Here is a 23,268-nt window from a genome sequence, read left to right as displayed (position 1 = left end):
AAAAAGGCCTGAATTTGAATTCAATACATTGGGCCAAATAATATTTTTGTTGTTGTGGTGAACGATAACAATGAGGAAAACATCTAGTAAGGGACGCGGACGTGGACATGGTCGTGGTGGTGTTAGTGGACCCTCTGGTGCTGGGAGAGGACGTGGCCGTTCTGCAACATTTACACTTCCTAGTGTACCAACTACCCTTAGGTCCCAGTAGCCGCCAGAATTTACAGCGATTTATGGTGGGGCCCAATGCCGTTCTAAGGATGGTAAGGCCTGAGCAGGTACAGGCATTAGTCAATTGGGTGGCCGACAGTGGATCCAGCACGTTCACATTATCTCCCACCCAGTCTTCTGCAGAAAGCGCACAGATGGCGCCTGAAAACCAACCAATCAGTCTGTCACATCACCCCCATGCATATCAGGGAAACTGTCTGAGCCTCAAGTTATGCAGCACTCTCTTATGCTGTTTGAAGACTCTGCTGGCAGGGTTTCCCAAGGGCATCCACCTAGCCCTTCCCCAGCGGTGGAAGACATAGAATGCACTGACGCACAACCACTTATGTTTCCTGATGATGAGGACATGGGAATACCACCTCAGCAAGTCTCTGATGATGACGAAACACAGGTGCCAACTGCTGCGTCTTTCTGCAGTGTGCAGACTGAACAGGAGGTCAGGGATCAAGACTGGGTGGAAGACGATGCAGGGGACGATGAGGTCCTAGACCCCACATGGAATGAAGGTCGTTCCACTGACTTTCACAGTTCGGAGGAAGAGGCAGTGGTGAGACCGAGACAACAGCGTAGCAAAAGAGGGAGCTGTGTGCAAAAGCAGAACACCCGCCACCAAGAGACTCCGCCTGCTACTGACCGCCGCCATCTGGGACCGAGCACCCCAAAGGCAGCTTCAAGGAGTTCCCTGGCATGGCACTTCTTCAAACAATGTGCTGACAACAAGACCCGAGTGGTTTGCACGCTGTGCCATCAGAGCCTGAAGCGAAGCATTAACGTCTGAACCTTAGCACAACCTGCATGACCAGGCACCTGCATGCAAAGCATGAACTGCAGTGGAGTAAACACCTTAAAAACAAGGAAGTCACTCAGGCTCCCCCTGCTACCTCTTCTGCTGCTGCCGCCTCTGCCTCTTCTACTGCTGCCGCCTCGGCCTCTTCTGCTGCTGCCCCCTCGGCCTCTTCCTCCGCCTCTGGAGGAACGTTGGCACCTGCCGCCCAGCAAACAGGGGATGTACCACCACCACCACCACCACCACCACCTCCGTCACCAATCATCTCAACCATGTCACACGGCAGCGTTCAGCTCTCCATCTCACAAACATTTGAGAGAAAGCGTAAATTCCCACCTAGCCACCCTCGATCCCTGGCCCTGAATGCCAGCATTTCTAAACTACTGGCCTATGAAATGCTGTCATTTAGGCTGGTGGACACAGACAGCTTCAAACAGCTCATGTCGCTTGCTGTCCCACAGTATGTTGTTCCCAGCTGCCACTACTTCTCCAAGAGAGCCGTGCCTTCCCTGCACAATCAAGTATCCGATAAAATGAAGTGTGCACTGCGCAACGCCATCTGTAGCAAGGTCCACCTAACCACAGATACGTGGACCAGTAAGCACGGCCAGGGACGCTATATCTCCCTAGCTGCACACTGGGTAAATGTAGTGGCAGCTGGGCCCCAGGCGGAGAGCTGTTTGGCGCAGGTTCTTCCGCCGCCAATGATCGCAGGGCAACATTCTTTGCCTCCTGTTGCCACCTCCTCCTTCTCGGCTTCCTCCTCCTCTTCTTCCACCTGCTCATCCAGTCAGCCACACACCTTCACCACCAACTTCAGCACAGCCCGGGGTAAACGTCAGCAGGCATTTCTGAAACTCATATGTTTGGGGGACAGGCCCCACACCGCACAGGAGTTGTGGCGTGGTATAGAACAACAGACTGATGAGTGGTTGCTGCCGGTGAGCCTCAAGCCCGGCCTGGTGGTGTGCGATAATGGGCGAAATCTCGTTGCAGCTCTGGGACTAGCCGGTTTGACGCACATCCCTTGCCTGGCGCATGTGCTGAATTTGGTGGTGCAGAAGTTCATTCACAACTACCCCGACATGTCAGAGCTGCTGCATAAAGTGCGGGCCGTCTGTTCGCGCTTCCGGCGTTCACATCCTGCTGCTGCTCGCCTGTCTGCGCTACAGCGTAACTTCGGCCTTCCTGCTCACCGCCTCATATGCGACGTGCCCACCAGGTGGAACTCCACCTTGCACATGCTGGACAGAATGTGTGAGCAGCAGCAGGCCATAGTGGAGTTTCAGCTGCAGTACGCACGGGTCAGTCGCACTGCAGAACAGCACCACTTCACCACCAATGACTGGGCCTCCATGCGAGACCTGTGTGCCCTGTTGCGCTGTTTTCGAGTACTCCACCAACATGGCCAGTGGCGATTACGCCGTTATCAGCGTTACAATACCACTTCTATGTCTCCTTGAGAAAACACTTAGGGTGATGATGGAAGAGGAGGTGGCCCAGGAGAAGGAGGAAGAGGGGTCATTTTTAGCACTTTCAGGCCAGTCTCTTCGAAGTGACTCAGAGGGAGGTTTTTTGCAACAGCAGAGGCCAGGTACAAGTGTGGCCAGCCAGGGCCCATTACTGAAGGACGAGGAGAACGAGGGTGAGGAGGAGGTGGAGGAAGATGAGGATGAAGCATGGTCACAGCGGGGTGGCACCCAACGCAGCCCGGGCCCATCACTGGTGCGTGGCTGGGGGGAAAGGCAGGACGATGACGATACGCCTCCCACAGAGGACAGCTTGTCCTTACCCCTGGGCAGCCTGGCACACATGAGAGACTACATGCTGCAGTGCCTGTGCAACGACAGCAGAGTTGCCCACATTTTAACGTGTGCGGACTACTGGGTTGCCACCCTGCTGGATCCACGGTACAAAGACAATGTGCCCACCTTACTTCCTGCACTGGAGCGTGATAGGAAGATGCGCGAGTACAAGCGCACGTTGGTAGACGCGCTACTGAGAGCATTCCCAAATGTCACAGGGGAACAAGTGGAAGCCCAAGGACAAGGCAGAGGAGGAGCAAGAGGTCGCCAAGGCAGCTGTGTCACGGCCAGCTCCTCTGAGGGCAGGGTTAGCATGGCAGAGATGTGGAAAACTTTTGTCAACACGCCACAGCTAACTGCACCACCACCTGATATACAACGTGTTAGCAGGAGGCAACATTTCACTAACATGGTGGAACAGTACGTGTGCACACCCCTCCACGTACTGACTGATGGTTCGGCCCCATTCAACTTCTGGGTCTCTAAATTGTCCACGTGGCCAGAGCTTGCCTTTTATGCCTTGGAGGTGCTGGCCTGCCCGGCGGCCAGCGTTTTGTCTGAACGTGTATTCAGCACAGCAGGCGGCGTCATTACAGACAAACGCAACCGCCTGTCTACAGCCAATGTGGACGAGCTGACGTTCATAAAAATGAACCAGGTATGGATCCCACAGGACCTATCCATCCCTTGTGCAGATTAGACATTAACTACCTCCCCTTAACCATATATTATTGTACTCCAGGGCACTTCCTCATTCAATCCTATTTTTATTTTCATTTTACCATTATATTGCGAGGCTACCCAAAGTTTAATGAACCTCTCCTCTGTCTGGGTGCCAGGGCCTAAATATATGCCAATGGACTGTTCCAATGTTGGGTGACGTGAAGCCTGATTCTCTGCTATGACATGCAGACTGATTCTCTGCTGACATGAAGACAGATTCTCTGTTATGGGACCTCTCTCTTCTGCTTGTGTGCTGGGCCTAAATATATGACAATGGACTGTTGCAGTGGTGGCTGACGTGAAGCCTGATTCTTTGCTATGACATGCAGACTGATTCTCTGTTACGGGAACTCTCTCCTCTGCCTGGGTGCCGGGACCTAAATTTATGACAATGGACTGTTACAGTGGTGGGTGACGTGAAGCCTGATTCTCTGCTATGATATGAAGACTGATTCTCTGCTGACATAAAGCCAGATTCTGTGTTATGGGACCTCTCTCCTCTGACTGGGTGCCAGGGCCTAAATTTATGATAATGGACTGTTACAGTGGTGGCTGACGTGAAGCCTGATTCTCTGCTATGACATGCAGACTGATTCTCTGCTGACATGAAGACAGATTCTCTGTTATGGGACCTCTCTCTTCTGCCTGTGTGCTGGGCCTAAATATATGACAATGGACTGTTGCAGTGGTGGCTGACGTGAAGCCTGATTCTTTGCTATGACATGCAGACTGATTCTCTGTTACGGGACCTCTCTCCTCTGCCTGGGTGCCGGGGCCTAAATTTATGACAATGGACTGTTACAGTGGTGGGTGACGTGAAGCCTGATTCTCTGCTATGATATGAAGACTGATTCTCTGCTGACATAAAGCCAGATTCTGTGTTAAGGGACCTCTCTCCTCTGACTGGGTGCCGGGGCCTAAATTTATGATAATGGACTGTTACAGTGGTGGCTGACGTGAAGCCTGATTCTCTGCTATGACATGCAGACTGATTCTCTGCTGACATGAAGACAGATTCTGTGTTATGGGACCTCTTTCCTCTGCCTGGGTGCTGGGCCTAAATATCTGACAATGGACTGTTGCAGTGGTGGCTGACGTGAAGCCTGATTCTCTGCTATGACATGCAGACTGATTCTCTGCTGACATGAAGACAGATTCTGTGTTATGGGACCTCTCTACTCTGCCTGGGTGCTGGGCCTAAATATCTGACAATGGACTGTTGCAGTGGTGGCTGACGTGAAGCCTGATTCTCTGCTATGACATGCAGACTGATTCTCTGCTGACATGAAGCCGGATTCTGTGTTATGGGACCTCTTTCCTCTGCCTGGGTGCCGGGGCCTAAATTTATGATAATGGACTGTTACAGTGGTGGGTGACGTGAAGCCTGATTCTCTGCTGACATGAAGACAGATTCTCTGTTACGGGACCTCTCTCCTCTGCCTGGGTGCTGGGCCTAAATATCTGACAATGGACTGTTGCAGTGGTGGCTAACGTGAAGCCTGATTCTCTGCTATGACATGCAGACTGATTCTCTGCTGACATGAAGACAGATTCTGTGTTATGGGACCTCTCTCCTCTGCCTGGGTGCTGGGCCTAAATATCTGACAATGGACTGTTGCAGTGGTGGCTGACGTGAAGCCTGATTCTCTGCTATGACATGCAGACTGATTCTCTGGTGACATGAAGCCAGATTCTGTGTTATGGGACCTCTTTCCTCTGCCTGGGTGCCGGGGCCTAAATTTATGATAATGGACTGTTACAGTGGTGGGTGACGTGAAGCCTGATTCTCTGTTATGATATGAAGACTGATTATCTGCTGACATGAAGCCAGATTCTGTGTTATGGGACCTCTCTCCTCTGCCTGGGTGCCGGGGCCTAAATTTATGATAATGGATGTTACAGTGGTGGGTGACGTGAAGCCTGATTCTCTGCTATGATATGAAGACTGATTCTCTGCTGACATGAAGACAGATTCTCTGTTACGGGACCTCTCTCCTCTGCCTGGGTGCCGGGGCCTAAATATCTGAGAATGGACTGTTCCAGTGGTGGGTGACGTGAAGCCAGATTCTCTGCTATGGAACCTCTCTCCAATTGATATTGGTTAATTTTTATTTATTTTATTTTTATTTTTATTCATTTCCCTATCCACATTTGTTTGCAGGGGATTTACCTACATGTTGCTGCCTTTTGCAGCCCTCTAGCCCTTTCCTGGGCTGTTTTACAGCCTTTTTAGTGCCGAAAAGTTCGGGTCCCCATTGACTTCAATGGGGTTCGGGTTCGGGACGAAGTTCGGATCGGGTTCGGATCCCGAACCCGAACATTTCCTGGAAGTTCGGCCGAACTTCTCGAACCCGAACATCTAGGTGTCCGCTCAACTCTAATAGTAACATATCCCAGTTATTTAGTCTATGATCTACTAATACACCAAGATCATTCTCAACAAGTTACACTCCTAGTTTTACTCCCCTTAGGACATATGCTGCATGCAGATTATTAACCTCCAAGTGCATAACTTTACATGGGTCTTTCCAAATGCATTATCTCTCAAGTGCAACTCTTAAGTGCACATACTGAATTATACCAGAATTGGACCAGAAGGGGACCACAGGTGATTACATACATAGTTACTGCAAACAATGTTTAAATGTTTTATCTTACTATTCCCACTTTTCCACAACCTCCTGAAATATCCCCACATCCATTCACCCAGCAAGGAACTATTCATCTCTCCCTCCATCTTACCTTCTCATCTGATCGCTAACACAAACCTGTTTGCCAACATAAAACATTTCTTTTCACACACAGATACCTCCTGCCCTCTATTATTCTCACCTATTAACACTCTGCTTCTCCTTATTGCTGGTGATGTCTCTTCAAATCCAGGCCCCCCTCAGCAAATCCCCACTATCACCTCCATGTCCCACTACAAATCTCCTAAAAATGTCTGCAACCCCTTAAACCTAATAACCATTCCTCTGACCCCTGCTCCTTTGGTTCCTCTTGCAGGAGCATTATGGAATGCTCACTCTGTAACAAACTGTCCTATATTTATGAACTTTTCATCTCTCAAAAACTTTCCTTTCTGGCTCTCACAGAAACATGGCTGACAACCCTCTGACACCTCCTCCCCTGCTGCACTCTCATATAGTGGATTTCAATTCACTCACCCCCCCCCCCCCCCACCCTGGCTGCAAACATGGTGGAGGAGTTGGTCTTCTCCTATCAGACACCTGCTCCTACAGCCCAACTCCACTGCCACCCTCCATTACGCTCACCTAATTTGAAGTACTCTGTTTGCATCTACTCTCCCTCCAACCTTCAAGTAGCTGTCATTTACCGCCCCCAGGCCCAGCCACCATCTTTCTTGACCATTTTAACACCTGGCTACTGCACTTTCTTTCTGCCGACATCCCCACTATCATCATGGGTGACTTCAGCATCCCTATTGACACCTGCCACTCTGCTGCCTCTAAACTCCTATCACTCTCTTCCTCCTTCGGCCTATCACAGTGGTTTTCAGCTCCCACCCACAGAGATGGTCACACTCTGGATCTTATCTTTACCCGCCTCTGCTCCCTATCTAACCTTTCTAATTTGCCTCTCCCCCTATCCGACCACAACCTACTCACCTTCTCTTGATTGGTCTCATCTGCTGCTCCCCCGGTCCACACACTAGTACCCGTCCCCCTCCCCCCCCCCCCGCAGGAATCCTAAACACCTCGACGTTTGCTTGCTTTCTGACTCTCTTCTCCCACTCTCTACCATCTGTTCCTTCCAAGACCCAGATGCTGCCACCACCCTATATAACACCACAATAAGTACAGCTCTGGCTGGACACTGTTGCCCCTCTCACACACAACAAAACCCGAAAAATCAACAGACAACCCTGGCACACCAACCTGACTAATTAACTCAGACAAGCTTCCGGGGCTGCTGAGCGCGATGGAAGAAATCCAATTCCAAAGATCCTTTCACTGCATACAAGCAATCCCTCCTCATATTCAAATCCTCACTCGCTAATGCAAAACAGGCCTACTTCTCATCTTTCATATCTTCCCTGGCTCACAGCCCTAAACCACTTTTTAACACTTAACTCCTTTCTCCGTTCCCCAGCGCCCCCACCCTCTCCTCACATCTCAGCTGAGGACTTTGCCGTATACTTCAAACAAAAGATAGTCCACATCAGAGAAAGCTTTCGGTACACAGTCCCCACAGACCCTCTACACAACTGCTGGGTCCTCTTCTCCCAAAACCCGCTTATCCACCATTACAGAAGAAAAACTCTCCACTCTACTCTCCAGATCTCATCTGACCACCTGTGCACTTGACCCAATTCCATCCCACCTCATCCCTAACCTCACCACAGTGTTTATCCCAGCCCTAACTCATCTCCTCAACCTATCACTAACCTCTGGTGTCTTCCCCTCTGCTTTTAACCACTTCAGCCCCGCTAGCTGAAACCCCCTTCATGACCAAAGCACTTTTTACACTTCGGCAGTATACTCCTTTCACCGTTTATCGCTCGGTCATGCAACTTACCACCCAAATGAATTTTGCCTCCTTTTCTTCTCACTAATAGAGCTTTCATTTGGTGGTATTTTATTGCTGCTGACATTTTTACTTTTTTTGTTATTAATCAAAATGTAACGTTTTTTTAGCAAAAAAATGAAATTTTTCACTTTCAGCTGTAAAATTTTGCAAAAAAAACGACATCCATATATAAATTTTTCGCCAAATTTATTGTTCTACATGTCTTTGATAAAAAAAAATGTTTGGGCAAAAAAAAAAAAAATGGTTTGAGTAAAAGTTATAGCGTTTACACACTATGGTACAAAAATTTGAATTTCCGCTTTTTGAAACGGCTCTGATTTTCTGAGCACCTGTCATGATTCCTGAGGTTCTATAATGCCCAAACAGTAGAAAAACCCCACAAATGACCCCATTTCGGAAAGTAGACACCCTAAGGTACTCGCTGATGGGCATTGTGAGTTCATAGAACTTTTTATTTTTTGTCACAAGTTAGCGGAAAATGACGATGATTTTTATTTTTTTATTTTTTCTTACAAAGTCTCATATTCCACTAACTTGCGACAAAAAATAAAAAATTCTAGGAACTCACCATGCCCCTCACAGAATACCTTGGGGTGTCTTCTTTCCAAAATGGGGTCACTTGTGGGGTAGTTATACTGCCCTGGCAATTTAGGGGCCCAAATGTGTGAGAAGAACTTTGCAATCAAAATGTGTAAAAAATGACCGGTGAAATCAGAAAGGTGCACTTTGGAATATGTGCCCCTTTGCCCACCTTGGCAGCAAAAAAGTCTCACATATCTGGTATCACCGTACTCAGGAGAAGTTGGGGAATGTTTTGGGGTGTCATTTTACATATACCCATGCTGGGTGAGAGAAATATCTTGGCAAAAGACAACTTTGCCCATTTTTTTATACAAAGTTGGCATTTGACCAAGATATTTTCTCACCCAGCATGGGTATATGTAAAATGACACCCCAAAACACATTCCCCAACTTCTCCTGAGTACGGCGATACCAGATGTGTGACACTTTTTTGCTGCCAAGGTGGGCAAAGGGGCCCATATTCCAAAGTGCACCTTTCGGATTTTGCAGGCCATTTTTTACACATTTTGATTGCAAGGTACTTCTCACACATTTGGGCCCCTAAATTGCCAGGGCAGTATAACTACACCACAAGTGACCCCATTTTGGAAAGAAGACACCCCAAGGTATTCCGTGAGGGGCACTGCGAGTTCCTAGAATTTTTTTTTTTTTGTCACAAGTTAGCGGAAAATGATGATTTTTTTTTTTGCTCTTTTTTCCTTACAAAGTCTCATATTCCACTAACTTGCGACAAAAAATAAAAAATTCTAGGAACTCGCCATGCCCCTCACGGAATACCTTGGGGTGTCTTCTTTCCAAAATGGGGTCACTTGTGGCGTAGTTATACTGCCCTGGCAATTTAGGGGCCCATATGTATGAGAAGTACCTTGCAATCAAAATGTGTAAAAAATGACCGGTGAAATCCGAAAGGTGCACTTTGGAATATGTGCCCCTTTGCCCACCTTGGCATCAAAAAAGTGTCACACATCTGGTATCGCCGTACTCAGGAGAAGTTGGGGAATGTGTTTTGGGGTGTCATTTTATATATACCCATGCTGGGCGAGCTGGGTGAACTCGCAGGGGCACTGCGAGTTCCTCAAATTTTTTTTTTTGTCACAAGTTAGCGGAAAATGATGATTTTTTTTTTCTCTTTTTTCCTTACAAAGTCTCATATTCCACTAACTTGCGACAAAAATTTAAAAAGTGTCACACATCTGGTATCGCCGTACTCAGGAGAAGTTGGGGAATGTGTTTTGGGGTGTCATTTTACATATACCCATGCTGGGTGAGAGAAATATCCTGGCAAAAGACAACTTTTCCAATTTTTTTATACAAAGTTGGCATTTGATCAAGATATTTATCTCACCCAGCATCGGTATATGTAAAATGACACCCCAAAACACATTCCCCAGCTTCTCCTGAGTACGGTGATACCAGATGTGTGACACTTTTTTGAAGCATCTAGGCTTCAAAAGTGCCCAAATTCCTTTTAGGAGGGCATTTTTCGACATTTGGATCCCAGACTTCTTCTCACGCGTTAGGGCCCCTAAAAAGCCAGGGCAGTATAAATACCCCACATGTGACCCCACTTTGGAAAGAAGACACCCCAAGGTATCCAATGAGGGGCCTGGCAAGTTCATAGATTTTTTTTTTTTCGCATAAGTTAGCGGAAATTGATTTTTATTTTATTTTTTCTCACAAAGTCTCACTTTCCGCTAACTTAGGACAAAAATTTAAATCTTTCATGGACTCAATATGCCCCTCAGCAAATACCTTGGGGTGTCTTCTTTCCAAAATGGGGTCAGTTGTGGGGTGTTTGTACTGCCCTGGCATTTGAGGGTCTCCGCAATCATTACATGTATGGCCAGCATTAGGAGTTTCTGCTATTCTCCTTATATTGAGCATACAGGTAATGAGATTTTTTTTTCGGTTCAGCCTCTGGGCTGAAAGAAAAAAAGTGAACGGCACAGATTTCTTCATTCGCATCGATCAATGTGGATGAAAAAATCTCTGCCAAAAAAAAAAAATGGAGGGGAAAGGCGTCTGCCAGGACATAGGAGCTCCGCCCTACATCCATACCCACTTAGCTCGTATGACCTGGCAAACCAGATTTCTTAATTCACATCAATCGATGTGGATGAATAAATCATTGCCGGGATTTTTTTTATTTTTTTATATATATACAAAGTGTTTGCCAAAGCATAGGAATGCCGCCTACTCCTCAGCTCGTATGCATCGGCAAACGTATCTGTTACTGCAGAGTAGAAATCTCGTCTTGCAGCGCCGCATACACTGACTTGCGTGTAATCTGACAGCAGCGCAATGCTTCTGTCAGAATGCACATCAGTGCTGCAGCTAATCGATCGGTTGGTCCACCTGGAAGGTAAAAAAAGAAAAAGAAAAAACCAGGCCGCAACGCAATAATTTTATTAACTTTGCAACAGAACATATAAACTTTAACTTTTTTAACTGAACATTAACTTTTTTGCTTACTGTTTTTTTTTTTTTTTTTTTTTTACCTTCATAGAACAAACCTCTCCTTCCCCATGGGTCAATGTGCAAAGCGCAAATCGCCCAAAGATGTGGTGAAGTGCGTTATGCACTTTGTCCAAGGTGAAAGGAGACGTTTGCAGCAGCTATGTGAGTGAATGGGCCCTAATAGCCCTGTGTGCCTATCCTGGTGAGATGATCCCTATGCTAATAGTGTACCTGTGAGTGGTACTTCCGGAAACACTCTCCAAAGCATAGGGCAGGGTGGTCAGGACAGTCAGGACAGAAATAGCGGGTGTCACGCCTTATTCCACTCCTGCTACAGACACGACATCTTTTTCGGGGTGACGGTTGGGTTGAGGTACCAGGAACGACATTGGGGAAATGACGCTCGTGTAGACGGCTAACTACACTGGTGGATGGGGCCACGGAACCTCCTGGGTACAGGAGGTTCTCGATGATCTCTTCCTGAAATTTGAGGAAGGATCCAGTTCTCCCAGCCTTACTGTAGAGAACAAAACTATTGTACAGAGCCAATTGAATTAAATATACAGACACCTTCTTATACCAGCGTCTGGTTCTGCGGGAAACTAAATACGGAGACAACATCTGGTCATTGAAGTCCACCCCTCCCATGTGAAGGTTATAGTCGTGGACTGAGAGGGGCTTTTCAATGACACGGGTTGCTCGCTCAATTTGTATTGTCGTGTCTGCGTGAATGGAGGAGAGCATGTAAACGTCACGCTTGTCTCTCCATTTCACCGCGAACAGTTCTTCGTTACACAGTGCGGCCCTCTGCCCCCTTGCAAGACGGGTGGTACCGAGCCGTTGGGGGAAGCCCGCTCGACTAGTTCGCACGGTACCACAGGCGCCAATCCATTCTAGAAACAAATGCCTAAAGAGGGCCACACTTGTGTAAAAATTGTCCACATAAAGATGGTACCCCTTGCCGAATAAGGGTGACACCAAGTCCCAAACTGTCTTCCCACTGCTCCCCAGGTAATCAGGGCAACCGACCGGCTCCAGGGTCTGATCTTTTCCCTCATAGATCCGAAATTTGTGGGTATAGCCTGTGGCCCTTTCACAGAGCTTATGCAATTTGACCCCATACCGGGCGCGCTTGCTTGGGATGTATTGTTTGAAGCCAAGGCGTCCGGTAAAATGTATCAGGGACTCGTTTATGCAGATGTTTTGCTCTGGGGTATACAAATCTGCAAATTTCAGGTTGAAATGGTCTATGAGGGGCCGAATTTTGTGGAGCCGGTCAAAAGCAGGGTGGCCTCTGGGACGGGAGGCGGTGTTGTCACTAAAGTGCAGGAAACGCAGGATGGTCTCAAATCGTGTCCTGGACATAGCAGCAGAGAACATGGGCATGTGATGAATCGGGTTCATGGACCAATATGACCGCAATTCATGCTTTTTTGTCAGGCCCATGTTGAGGAGGAGGCCCAGAAAAGTTTTAATTTTGGAAACTTGGACTGGTTTCCACCGGAAAGGCTGGGCATAATAGCTTCCCGGGTTAGCGGTTATAAATTGTGTGGCATACCGATTTGTTTCTGCCACAACTAAGTCTAAGAGCTCCGCAGTCAAGAACAGCTCAAAAAATCCCAGGGCCGAACCGATCTGAGCTGTCTTAACCCGAACTCCAGACTGGGCGGTGAAAGGGAAAACTACAGGTGCGGCTGAAGTTGGGGACTGCCAATCAGGGTTTGCCAGCACCTCAGGGACTCTAGGGGCTCTACGGGAACGTCTTTGCGGTGGCTGCGACGGGGTCACTATTGCACGTGCCACCGTACCAGCTTCAACTGCCCTTCTGGTGCTCGCTACTTCACCAGGTTGTACGGCAGTGCTGGTACTAGGTCCAGGAAGGGCTGGGCTGCTGGTGTATGCCTCACCACGTAATCCGACAGCACCAGCCCCACTCTGCTGCTCTTGAAGCGGATCCTGCGCAACCTGCGGTCTAGCGACACGGGGCCGGGTACGCCTGGTGCTATCAGGGACCTCAGCCTCCTCGTCCGAACTTTGGGTCAGAGAGCCACTGCTTTCTACAGGTTTGTATTCTGACCCGCTGGATTCATCAGATGAGGGTTCCCACTCCTCATCCGACTGGGTCAGAGGAATACCCCCTGTTAGACATGTGGGCAACTAAATTTAGGGGTATTCCCTGAGACTACCCAAGAAAAAAAAGCAAGCCTGTCTTACAAAGGGGAGGCTAGCGAAGTACCGGAGGCCGCTGCGGTTGATAAAAAATATCAAAACAGATTTTTTTATCGCCGCAGTGCGTGTAAAGTGAATGTACTGCGGTGGGGCGGGTGTGGGCGAACGCACGTGTGGGCGAGCGATCAGGCCTGATCGGGCAAACACTGCATTTTGGGTGGAGGGAGAACTAAAGTGACACTAGTACTATTATAGATCTGACCGTGATCAGTTTTGATCACTTCCAGATACTATAAAAGTACAAATGCTGATTAGCGATACGCTAATCAGCGAATAACGGACTGCGGTGCGGTGGGCTGGGCGCTAACCGATCCCTAAACTACCTAACCAAGGGGCCTAAACTATACTGAAACCTAACGGTCAATACCAGTGAAAAAAAAAAGTGACAGTTAGCACTGATCACTTTTTTCTTTTCACTTGTGATTGACAGGGGCGATCAAAGGGGTGATCAAAGGGTTAATTGGGGTTCAGGGGGGTGATCTGGGGCTAAAGTGTAGTGTTTGGTGTACTCACTGTGAAGCCTGCTCCTCTGCTGGATCCAACCGACGAAAAGAACCAGCAGAGGAGCAGGCAGCCATATAACAGATCATATTTACAAATATTATCTGTTATTCGGCTCTCTGATTGGATTTTTTAAAAATCAGCAACCTGCCAGCCAATGATCGCGGCTGGCAGGTTGCTGACGAAATACTCCTGTACGAAATGCCAACCCGAACGGCGCATGCACAGGCATCTCGCGAGATGACGCGTATATGCGTGACTCTGCGCAGCGCTGCCACCTCCGGACCGCACATCTGCGTTAGGCGGTCCGGAGGTTGTTAAACATGCTACCATTACACCCATCCTCAAAAAGCCTTCACTTGACCCATTTTCTTTGTCCAGTTATCGCCACATATCACTTCTTCTGTATGCCTCTCACCTCTCCTCCTGCTCCCGCCTACAATCTGAATTTCGACCCCACCACTCGACTGAGACTGCCCTTACCAAAGTCACCAATGACCTACTAACAGCCAAAACAAAGAAACAATACTCTGTCCTCCTTGACCTGTCCTCTGCCTTCGACACTGTTGACCACTCCCTTCTGTTGCAAACTCTCTCATCTCTTGGGATCACTGACCTGGCCCTCTCCTGGATCACATCATACCTCACAGACCGGACGTTTAGCGTCTCCCACTCCCGCACCACCTCCTCGTCTCATTCCCTCTGTTGGTGTCCCGCAAGCCTCTGTCCTAGGACCCCCGCTCTTCTCTATCTACACTTTTGTCCTGGGACAGCTCATAGAGTCCCATGGCTTTCAGTATCACTCTTATGCTGATTACACACAACTCTACCTCTCTGGTCCAGACATCACCACCTTACTATCAAGAATCCCACAATGTATATCTTCTATATCATCCTCCTTCGCCTTTTGCTTTCTAAAACTTAACATGGATAAAACAGAATTCATCATCTTTCCCCCATCTTGCTCAACCTATCTATCACTATTAGGGATGAGCGAACCCGAACTGTATAGTCCGTGTTCAGGTTCGGTGTTCGTTGCTTTCTTTGCGCTTTTTAAAAGGCTGCAAAGCAGCTAATCAACAAGCGTCATACTACTTGCCCCAAGAGGCCATCACAGCCATGCCTACTATTGGCATGGCTGTGATTGGCCAGAGCACCATGTGACCCAGCCTCTATTTAAGCTGGAGTCACATAGCGCCGCCCGTCACTCTGCTCTGATCAGCATAGGGAGAGGTTGCGGCTGCGACAGTAGGGAGAGATTAGGCAGATTTACTCCTCCAAAGGACTTGATTAATTAATCGATCTGCAGCTGTGGATCATTGAGCTGCTGATACTCAATTGCTCACTGTTTTTAGGCTGCCCAGACCGTTTGTCAGTCACTTTTTTCTGGGGTGATCGGCGGCCATTTTGTGTCTTGTGGTGTGCCAGCACAAGCTGCGACCAAGTGCATTTAACCCTTAATGGTGTGGTTGTTTTTGGCTAATTCCTACATCAGTGTGAAGCTGTCACACCAAGTGCATTTAACCAACAATAGTCTGGTTATTTTTTGGCCATATACTACATCAGGGGCAAGCTGCGCCTGTCACCAAGTGTATTTAACCCTCAATGGTGTGGTTGTTTTTTGGCTAAATCCTACATCAGGGTGAAGCTGTCACACCAAGTGCATTTAACCAGCAATAGTCTGTTTATTTTTTGGCCATATACTACATCAGGGCCAAGCTGTCACTAAGTGCATTTAACCCTCAATGGTGTGGTTGTTTTTTGGCTAAATCCTACATCAGGGTGAAGCTGTCACACCAAGTGCATTTAACCAGCAATAGTCTGTTTATTTTTTGGCCATATACTACATCAGGGGCAAGCTGCGCCTGTCACCAAGTGCATTTAACCCTCAGTAGTGTGGTTGGTCAAGCTGTCACACCAAGTGCATTTAACCAGCAATAGTGTGGTTATTTTTTGGCCATATCCCAGTCTAATTCTGTCAGTAAACCTATACCTGTCATCCAGCGCCTAAATACTAAGCCTCAAATTTATATCCTGCTAAATCTGTCGTTACTGCTGTACTGTTGTGGCTGGGCAAGTTATTTAGTGTCCGTCAAAGCACATTTTTTGTTCTGGGTTGAAATACAATTCCCAATTTAGCAATTTCCTAATTTACTGGTTTCTGCTGTATCAGGCCTACTTTAAATGTATCCCTAAAAGGGTATATCAGATTCAAGGTGCACATAGGGTCATTCTGAATAACTTCACACACACGCTACTGTGCATTTCCCAGTCTAATTCTGTCCGTAAAACGTATACCTGTCACCCAGCGCCTAAATACTAGGCCTCAAATTTATATCCTGTTAAATCTGTCGTTACTGCTGTACTGTTGTGGCTGGGCAAGTTATTTTGTGTCCGTCAAAGCACATTTTTTGTTCTGGGTTGAAATACAATTCCCAATTTAGCAATTTCCTAATTTACTGGTTTCTGCTGTATCAGGCCTACTTTAAATTTATCCATAAAAGGGTATATCAGATTCAAGGTGCACATAGGGTCATTCTGAATAACTTCACACACACGCTACTGTGCATTTCCAAGTCTAATTCTGTCTGTAAAACGTATACCTGTCACCCAGCGCCTAAATACTAGGCCTCAAATTTATATCCTGCTAAATCTGTCGTTACTGCTGTACTGTTGTGGCTGGGCAAGTTATTTAGTGTCCGTCAAAGCACATTTTTTGTTCTGGGTTGAAATACAATTCCCAATTTAGCAATTTCCTAATTTAGTGGTTCTGCTGTATCAGGCCTACTTTAAATACATCCCTAAAAGGGTATATCAGAATCAAGGTGCTGATAGGGTCATTCTAAATAACTTCACACACACGCTACTGTGCATATCCCAGTCTAATTCTGTCCGTAAAACGTATACCTGTCACCCAGCGCCTAAATACTAGGCCTCAAATTTATATCCTGCTAAATCTGTCGTTACTGCTGTACTGTTGTGGCTGGGCAAGTTATTTAGTGTCCGTCAAAGCACAGTTTTTGTTCTGGGTTGAAATACAATTCCCAATTTAGCAATTTCCTAATTTAGTGGTTTCTGCTGTATCAGGCCTACTTTAAATACATCCCTAAAAGGGTATATAATATTCAAGGTGCACATAGGGTCATTCTGAATAACTTTACACACACGCTACTGTGCATTTCCAAGTCTAATTCTGTCCGTAAAATGTATACCTGTCACCCAGCACCTAAATACTAGGCCTCAAATTTATATCCTGCTAAATCTGTCGTTACTGCTGTACCGTTGTGGCTGGGCAAGTTATTTAGTGTTCGTCAAAGCACATTTTTTGTTCTGGGTTGAAATACAATTCCCAATTTAGCAATTTCCTAATTTACTGGTTTCTGCTGTATCAGTCCTACTTTAAATGTATCCATATAAGGGTATATCAGATTCAAGGTGCACATAGGGTCATTCTGAATAACTTCACACACACGCTACTGTGCATTTCCAAGTCTAATTCTGTCCGTAAAACGTATACCTGTCACCCAGCGCCTAAATGCTAGGCCTCAAATTTATATCCTGCTAAATCTGTCGTTACTGCTGTACTGTTGTGGCTGGGCAAGTTATTTAGTGTCCGTCAAAGCACAGTTTTTGTTCTAGGTTGAAATACAATTCCCAATTTAGCAATTTCCTAATTTAGTGGTTTCTGCTGTATCAGGCCTACTTTAAATACATCCCTAAAAGGGTATATAATATTCAAGGTGCACATAGGGTCATTCTGAATAACTTCACACACACGCTACTGTGCATTTCCAAGTCAAATTCTGTCAGTAAACCTATACCTGTCACCCAGCGCCTAAATACTAGGCCTCAAATTTATATCCAGCTAAATCTGTCGTTACTGCTGTACTGTTGTGGCTGGGCAAATTATTTAGTGTCCGTCAAAGCACATTTTTTTTCTGGGTTGAAATACAATTCCCAATTTAGCAATTTCCTAATTTTGTGGTTTCTGCTGTATCAGGCCTACTTTAAATACATCCCTAAAAGGGGTTATCAGATTTAAGGTGCTGATAGGGTCATTCTCAAAAACTTCACACACACGCTACTGTGCATATCCCAGTCTAATTCTGTCCGTAAAACGTATACCTGTCACCCAGCGCCTAAATACTAGGCCTCAAATTCATAGTCAGCTAAATCGGTGGTTACTGCTGTGCCTGTATTAGTGTAATACGGTACCTAAATAGATAGCCAGATAGTGTTAGGTGTCTGTAAAAAAAGGCCTGAATTTGAATTCAATACATTGGGCCAAATAATATTTTTCTTATTGTGGTGAAAGGTAACAATGAGGAAAACATCTAGTAAGGGACCCGGACATGGTCGTGGTGGTGTTAGTGGACCCTCTGGTGCTGGGAGAGGACGTGGCCGTTCTGTCACATCCACACGTCCTAGTGTACCAACTACCTCAGGTCCCAGTAGCCGCCAGAATTTACAACGATTTATGGTGGGGCCCAATGTCGTTCTAAGGATGGTAAGGCCTGAGCAGGTACAGGCATTAGTCAATTGGGTGACTGACAGTGGATCCAGCACGTTCACATTATCTCCCACCCAGTCTTCTGCAGAAAGCGCACAGATGACGCCTGAAAACCAACCCCATCAGTCTGTCACATCACCCCCATGCATATCAGGGAAACTGTCTGAGCCTCAAGTTATGCAGCACTCTCTTATGCTGTTTGAAGACTCTGCTGGCAGGGTTTCCCAAGGGCATCCACCTAGCCCTTCCCCAGCGGTGGAAGACATAGAATGCACTGACGCACAACCACTTATGTTTCCTGATGATGAGGACATGGGAATACCACCTCAGCAAGTCTCTGATGATGACGAAACACAGGTGCCAATTGCTGCGTCTTTCTGCAGTGTGCAGACTGAACAGGAGGTCAGGGATCAAGACTGGGTGGAAGACGATGCAGGGGACGATGAGGTCCTAGACTCCACATGGAATGAAGGTTGTGCCACTGACTTTCACAGTTCGGAGGAAGAGGCAGTGGTGAGACCGAGCCAACAGCGTAGCAAAAGAGGGAGCAGTGGGCAAAAGCAGAAGACCCGCCGCCAAGAGACTCCGCCTGCTACTGACCACCGCCATCTGGGACCGAGCACCCCAAAGGCAGCTTCAAGGAGTTCCCTGGTATGGCACTTCTTCAAACAACGTGCTGACGACAAGACCCGAGTGGTTTACACGCTGTGCCATCAGAGCCTGAAGCGAGGCATTAACGTTCTGAACCTTAGCACAACCTGCATGACCAGGCACCTGCATGCAAAGCATGAACTGCAGTGGAGTAAACACCTTAAAAACAAGGAAGTCACTCAGGCTCCCCCTGCTACCTCTCCTGCTGCTGCCGCCTCGGCCTCTTCTGCTGCTGCCGCCTCGGCCTCTTCTGCTTCTGCCGCCTCGACCTCTTCTGCTGCTGCCGCCTTGGCCTCTTCCTCCGCCTCTGGAGGAACGTTGGCACCTGCCGCCCAGCAAACAGGGGATGTACCACCACCACCAACTCCGTCACCAAGCATCTCAACCATGTCACACGGCAGCGTTCATCTCTCCATCTCACAAACATTTGAGAGAAAGAGTAAATTCCCACCAAGCCACCCTCGATCCCTGGCCCTGAATGCCAGCATTTCTAAACTACTGGCCTATGAAATGCTGTCATTTAGGCTGGTGGACACAGACAGCTTCAAACAGCTCATGTCGCTTGCTGTCCCACAGTATGTTGATCCCAGCCGCCACTACTTCTCCAAGAGAGCCGTGCCTTCCCTGCACAACCAAGTATCCGATAAAATCAAGTGTGCACTGCGCAACACCATCTATAGCAAGGTCCACCTAACCACAGATACGTGGACCAGTAAGCACGGCCAGGGACGCTATATCTCCCTAACTGCACACTGGGTAAATGTAGTGGCAGCTGGGCCCCAGGCAGAGAGCTGTTTGGCGCATGTTCTTCCGCCACCAAGGATCGCAGGGCAACTTCTTTGCGTCCTGTTGCCACCTCCTCCTTCTCGGCTTCCTCCTCCTCTTCTTCCACCTGCTCATCCAGTCAGCCACACACCTTCACCACCATCTTCAGCACAGCCCGGGGTAAACGTCAGCAGGCCATTCTGAAACTCATATGTTTGGGGGACAGGCCCCACACCGCACAGGAGTTGTGGCGTGGTATAGAACAACAGACCGATGAGTGGTTGCTGCCGGTGAGCCTCAAGCCCGGCCTGGTGGTGTGCGATAATGGGCGAAATCTCGTTGCAGCTCTGGGACTAGCCGGTTTGACGCACATTCATTGCCTGGCGCATGTGCTGAATTTGGTGGTGCAGAAGTTCATTCACAACTACCCCGACATGTCAGAGCTGCTGCATAAAGTGCGGGCCGTCTGTTTGCGCTTCCGGCGTTCACATCCTGCCGCTGCTCGCCTGTCTGCGCTACAGCGTAACTTCAGCCTTCCCGCTCACCGCCTCATATGCAACATGCCCACCAGGTGGAACTCCACCTTGCACATGCTGGACAGACTGTGCGAGCAGCAGCAGGCCATAGTGGAGTTTCAGCTTCAGCACGCACGGGTCAGTCGCACTGCGGAACAGCACCACTTCACCACCAGTGACTGGGCTTCCATGCGAGACCTGTGTGCCCTGTTGCGCTGTTTCGAGTACTCCACCAACATGGCCAGTGGCGATGACGCCGTTATCAGCGTTACAATACCACTTCTATGTCTCCTTGAGAAAACACTTAGGTCGATGATGGAAGAGGAGGTGGCCCAGGAGGAGGAGGAGGAGGAAGAGGGGTCATTTTTAGCACTTTCAGGCCAGTCTCTTCGAAGTGACTCAGAGGGAGGTTTTTTGCAAAAGCAGAGGCCAGGTACAAGTGTGGCCAGCCAGGGCCCACAACTGAAAGACGAGGAGGACGAGGATGACGAGGAGGTGGAGGAGGATAAGGATGAAGCATGGTCACAGCGGGGTGGCACCCAACGCATCTCAGGCCCATCACTGGTGCGTGGCTGGGGGGAAAGGAAGGACGATGACGATACGCCTCCCACAGAGGACAGCTTGCCCTTACCCCTGGGCAGCCTGGCACACATGAGCGACTACATGCTGCAGTGCCTGCGCAACAACAGCAGAGTTGCCCACATTTTAACGTGTGCGGACTACTGGGTTGCCACCCTGCTGGATCCACGGTACAAAGACAATGTGCCCACCTTACTTCCTGCACTGGAGCGTGATAGGAAGATGCGCGAGTACAAGCGCACGTTGGTAGACGCGCTACTGAGAGCATTCCCAAATGTCACAGGGGAACAAGTGGAAGCCCAAGGCCAAGGCAGAGGAGGAGCAAGAGGTCGCCAAGGCAGCTGTGTCACGGCCAGCTCCTCTGAGGGCAGGGTTAGAGATGTGGAAAACTTTTGTCAACACGCCACAGCTAACTGCACCACCACCTGATACGCAACGTGTTAGCAGGAGGCAACATTTCACTAACATGGTGGAACAGTACGTGTGCACACCCCTCCACGTACTGAATGATGGTTTCGGCCCCATTCAACTTCTGGGTCTCTAAATTGTCCACGTGACCAGAGCTAGCATTTTATGCCTTGGAGGTGCTGGCCTGCCCGGCGGCCAGCGTTTTGTCTGAATGCGTATTCAGCACGGCAGGGGGCGTCATTACAGACAAACGCAGCCGCCTGTCTACAGCCAATGTGGACAAGGTGAGGTTCATAAAAATGAACCAGGCATGGATCCCACAGGACCTGTCCATCCCTTGTGCAGATTAGACATTAACTACCTCCCCTTAACCATATATTATTGTACTCCAGGGCACTTCCTCATTCAATCCTATTTTTATTTTCATTTTACCATTATATTACGAGGCTACCCAAAGTTGAATGAACCTCTCCTCTGTCTGGGTGCCGGGGCCTAAATATATGCCAATGGACTGTTCCAATGTTGGGTGACGTGAAGCCTGATTCTCTGCTATGACATGCAGACTGATTCTATGCTGACATGAAAACAGATTCTCTGTTACGGGACCTCTCTCCTCTGCCTGGGTGCTGGGCCTAAATATATGCCAATGGACTGTTGCAGTGGTGGCTGACGTGAAGCCTGATTCTCTGCTATGACATGCAGACTAATTCTCTGCTGACATGAAGACAGATTTTCTGTTACGGGACCTCTCTCCTCTGCCTGTGTGCTGGGCCTAAATATATGCCAATGGACTGTTGCAGTGGTGGCTGACGTGAAGCCTGATTCTCTGCTATGACATGCAAACTAATTCTCTGCTGACATGAAGACAGATTCTCTGTTACGGGACCTCTCTCCTCTGCCTGTGTGCTGGGCCTAAATATATGACAATGGACTGTTGCAGTGGTGGCTGACGTGAAGCCTGATTCTCTGCTATGATATGAAGACTGATTCTCTGCTGACATGATGCCAGATTCTGTGTTATGGGACCTCTCTCCTCTGCCTGGGTGCCGGGGCCTAAATTTATGATAATGGACTGTTACAGTGGTGGGTGACGTGAAGCCTGATTCTCTGCTATGACATGCAGACTGATTCTCTGCTGACATGAAGACAGACTCTCTGTTACGGGACCTCTCTCCTCTGCCTGGGTGCCGGGGCCTAAATATCTGAGAATGGACTGTTCCAGTGGTGGGTGACGTGAAGCCAGATTCTCTGCTATGGGACCTCTCTCCAATTGATATTGGTTAATTTTTATTTATTTTATTTTTATTTTTACTCATTTCCCTATCCACATTTGTTTGCATGGGATTTACCTACATGTTGCTGCCTTTTGCAGCCCTCTAGCCCTTTCCTGGGCTGTTTTACAGCCTTTTTAGTGCCGAAAAGTTTGGGTCCCCATTGACTTCAATGGGGTCCGGTTTCGGGATGAAGTTCGGATCGGGTTCGGATCCCGTTCCCGAACATTTCCGGGAAGTTCGGCCGAACTTCTCGAACCCGAACATCCAGGTGTCCGCTCAACTCTAATCACTATCAATGGCTGCACACTATTCCCGGTAAACCAAATCCACTGCCTTGGAGTTACCTTGGATTCTGCCCTTTCCTTCCAACCGCACATCCAAGCCCTTTCCACCACCTGACTCCTCAAACTCAAAAACATCTCCCGCATCCGTGCTTTCCTTAACTTTGAATCTGTGAAAATGCTTGTACATGCCCTCATCATCTCCCGCCTAGACTACTGCAACACTCTCCTCTGTGGCCTTCCATCTAGCACTCTCGCACCCCTCCAATCTATCCTCAACTCTGCTGCCCGACTAATCCACCTGTCACCCTATTACTCCTCTGCCTCTCCCCTCTTCTAATTCCTTCACTGGCTCCCCATTTCCCAGCGAATTCACTTCAAAGTACTAACAAATACATACAATACCGTCCATAACCTGT

This window comes from Bufo gargarizans, chromosome 6 (assembly GCF_014858855.1).
Source record: "Bufo gargarizans isolate SCDJY-AF-19 chromosome 6, ASM1485885v1, whole genome shotgun sequence".
Classification (NCBI taxonomy): Eukaryota; Metazoa; Chordata; class Amphibia; order Anura; family Bufonidae; genus Bufo; species Bufo gargarizans.
The sequence above is the reverse complement of the archived record's forward strand: the minus strand, read 5'-3'. Positions refer to the sequence as shown.